Source organism: Fulmarus glacialis, unplaced genomic scaffold, assembly GCF_000690835.1.
Source record: "Fulmarus glacialis isolate BGI_N327 unplaced genomic scaffold, ASM69083v1 scaffold10464, whole genome shotgun sequence".
Taxonomy (NCBI): domain Eukaryota; kingdom Metazoa; phylum Chordata; class Aves; order Procellariiformes; family Procellariidae; genus Fulmarus; species Fulmarus glacialis.
In genome coordinates, this window is record NW_009208953.1 from 14632 (window position 1) to 18705 (window position 4074).

General features: G+C 35.5%; 1 protein-coding gene across 1 annotated transcript in view; it reads right to left on the reverse strand.

Moving 5' to 3' along the window:
- Positions 1 to 4074, reverse strand: part of LOC104076000 (vacuolar protein sorting-associated protein 13B-like) — a gene marked incomplete at its 3' end in the record, with an annotated part of 62886 nt that overhangs the window by 11198 nt on the left and 47614 nt on the right. The gene's annotated exons all lie outside the window — the stretch shown is intronic.

Consider the following 4074-nt stretch of genomic DNA (forward strand, 5'->3'; position numbering starts at 1 on the left):
GCTGCCAACCTTTTGAGTTTACACATATGCTACAAAACTCTGTGATGTTATATAATTTGTCATATTTCACAAACAAAAGCCATCTCTCAGATTTATGTGTTTAGAATACAGGGATTTACATGATTGTCAGTATACTGCTATCCATATGAGAATGTGAATATGATATCTAGCCATATCAACAATTTTAAGATATTTTGAACACTGGTTTCTAAAATGTATTTTATTGTGTCTTACCTAAAGATCTGTATCTTACTGTATCTGACCTAACCAAACATTTTTACAAAGATGGATTCATAAAAGTTACCGCTATGAACCCAAAGAGGAACATTTTACATGTGCCAGCTAAGGCTTATTAAAAAGAAAGAAAAAAAAAAAAAAAAAAGATTGAAGCAGCGAGAACAGACTGAAAAAACAGTAACTAGTTTAAAAGTATAAATGGAAGCCAGGAAAAGATTCTAAATTAAAATAATTAAAAATGTAAACTTGTAAACACAGGAAGATTTCATAGATGCCAAAAATGTTCTCCTTATTGCTCTAAAACTTAGTGCTTTATCCGAAGCAAAATTTTAGTTCCCCTCATGTCTTCAATTTATTTTCCTATTATAACATTTTCAATTTTTGGAAAACTACTTAGCAGTCCAGAAGTCTTGATCGTAACAACATATTTTGTCCAACTGTAAATTTACCACGTTTTATCCTATCACTATAGGTTGGGACTTACAGAGTATATAGATGAATCGTCAAGTATTTGAAGTTGGATGTACACAAGCATGCACAGAAAGTCACAACTCTCCCTAAGCAGTTCTCTAAACATTTCATTTCTGCTCCAACTGAGTTTCTAGCTATTTAATTTCTTCTTTGTAACTATTTTATGTAAAGGGCAGCTACAAATAGGACAGAGGTCCCCCTCTTCACAAGGAGCCAAAATAGAGAAGACAAGGGGCAACAGGTACAAGTTGCACTGGGAGAGGTTTCATCTTGATATAAGAAAGAAATTTTTTACAGTAAGAACAATCATTCACTGGGACAACCTCCCCCAGGATGTGGAGGTTTTCAAGATGCGACTGGACAGGGTGCAGGATAATCTCATCTAGGCTCCCTTTGCCACAAAAGTTTGGACCAGATGATCATTCAAGGTCCCTTCCAACCTGGGCTGCTCTATAATTCTGTGACTCTATTTTAACATCCTCAGTGAATACTACCTCATGGATCTATCATCTGATTGATTTGAACTATAAAGATAATATTTAATGTCATTTAAAACTTTTTAATGAACTTATTTAGTTGTATTTGTTATTCAACAGAAATTCAACAGAATATCTCATTCTTTACATAGATAAATCCATTTCTGTTCGTAAGTTACTTAGTATGACTGAGCTAAATTATGTTTCTGAATCAAAGTACTGTACTTAAAATGTTCTTTTAAGTATTCCTACAAACTACAATTACCTCAGAAAAGAAATGTATCAGAACTCTGAAAACAAATGGAAAGATCTGATTGTGGGATATTGTATAAGCTATTTTTACAGTATATTGACATCTTGAGGTGAGTAAGTCTCTGTGACTAGGCTGCAATATCCCCAAACAACAGTATGGCTATGCTCCCTTTTCCTCCTCTTTTAGTTTTTTATGTAATAGGAAAAATGCATGACCGAGCACACAGCTTTCTTAAAAGTAACAATGCATCCTTGTAAACAAGCCTTTTACTTACATTTTCTTTATAAAAGAAGGAATGATTCAAAAAGTAGTTTCCAGGAAAAGCAGGGTTGAATGAATATAATTTCAGAGAGATGGTAACATGTTTGAAGAATGACGGTATGTCCCTGAAGTCTTTTTCAAAGACAGAATGGAAATTAACAGACTCTCCCAATAAAAGTCCATAAAAATTATTTACCTTTACATGGGAAGAAACAAAGAAGGTGACTTAAAAGCTTTGAAAAAACTTTTTAATAGTCTGTTTAAGGGGGAGTTCTGGCATGGGAGAAGGCAACAGTTCCATTAGAGAATCAAAAATATCAAGATTGTGAGAACTTCTGTTTGGCATTATTCCCAGAGCACAAAGCCACACACAGATAAATTCCTTACCACAGGCTTTATCCCAACCAGGGGGATTCTTTTCTCTCACTGAAGGATCTTTCCTTCAAATTTGGGTTTGACAAAATTCAGATGATTTCTTACTTTCATAAATGGTTTAAATTACATCATCAGTTCAAAACAAACAAAAGACTTTGGGTAAAATTATTTATCTTTTATTTGTCACTATGATTAGCAAATTAGATCACTCCTACTGAAAGTTATTAGGAAAAACACATACACCTTTCTCTCTCTCTCTCTTTTTTTTCTTTCTTTTTTTTTTTTCCTTTTCAGTTGGCAGCATCTCTAATATGACTTTCAGTATTAAAAACTACAATTTTATTTTTGTTGCTGCGAGTTAAGGTAAAATACAGGAAGGAGGAGAAGGGTCCAATACAAGTGGCAGAACAAAGGGAGAGGGAAAACACTGTTATAAATCCAAATGAATTTCAGATAGCAGGAGCAGAAGTAGCTCTTAAATCTGCTTTTGACTTAATTTTTCGTAGCATACCCTTTATAATTGTTTATGTTTCAGCAATAAGTATGCAGAAAACAGAATAATTTGCCCAGAAAATGCTGTCACAAAAGCAATGGAACAATTGCTGCATCTCCCTCTCTTCATCTTAGAACGAATACACAAAACAACAACAATTCTTTCCAAATAATATAGTTCAAGAATAATGAATTAACTGTACACCAATGTATTGGTTTTGGCTGGGATAGACTTCATTATCTTCATAGTAGCTGGTATGGTGCTACGTTTTGGATTTGTGATGAAAACTGTTGATAACAGCGATGTTTTAGTTATTGCACAGTGTTTTGCACAGTGTCAAGGTGTTTTCTGCTTCTCACACTGCACCACCAGCAAGTAGGCTGGGGGTGCACCAGAAGTTGAGAGGGGACACAGCAGGGACAGCTGACCCTAAATGACCAAAGGGATATCCCATACCATATGACGTTGTACTCAGCAATAAAAGCTGGGGGAAGGAGGAAGGGGCAGGACATTCGGAGTTATGGCATATGTCTTCCCAAGTAACCGTTCTGTGTAATGGAACCCTGCTTTCCCGGAAATGGCTGAACACCTGCCTGCTGATGGGAAGTAGCGAATTAATTCCCTATTTTGCTTTGCTTGCGCATGCAGCTTTTACCTATTAAATGGTCTTTATCTCAATCCATGAGTTTTCTCACTTTTACCCTTCCAATTCTCTCCCCATCCCGCTAAGGGGGAGTGAGTGGCTGTGTGGGGCTGAGCTGCCTGCTGGGGTTAAACCACAACAACTGGCATTTCCATGGAATTTAAACTTGGTTGTAAGGCTAGATCTCATGGACACCATTAAAATAAACCCAAACCCCAAGACTCAAGACTGTTAGGGATACTTGCCTCACCTATTTCCAATAAACAATTTTTCATACAAATATCTGTAGAACAAGATTTTTACATCAATATTCCTTCAGAATACTGCTGCAAATTCATTTACTTTGATAATTTCTAAGGGCTCTACTTTTTAAAAAATTGTATTGAACATAAGCAGCTTGTTTTCACTTGCTACGTCCTTTACAGCTTATCCCCTTCTTTCATTTCTCAATCAGTTGCAGAATATTAAACGCTGATTCTTCCTTCAAATTGGTTTACAACTCAAACTCTATCAAATATTAGCTTTTCAAATAAGAACAACCACACTTTTTCTCATCCTTAGCTTATGCACAAGAGCATCCGCCCCAAAACACTCGTACAAACCTTCTCAATCTTTTTCTTCAAATCTCTACAAAAAGCTTGCTACAATCCCTATAGACACAAACCAGAACACAATTGTTGCTTATCATGATGACCATAAAGTGTCATTCTTTTCTTTTGATAGTCTGCTATATTTATGAATTTCTTTTCTTGTCTTACATTGAATCATAGAATATCTCAAGTTAGAAGGGACTCATAAACATCATCAAGTCCAACTCCCTGCTCCTTGCAGGACTACCTAAAACTAAACCATATGACTAAGAGCG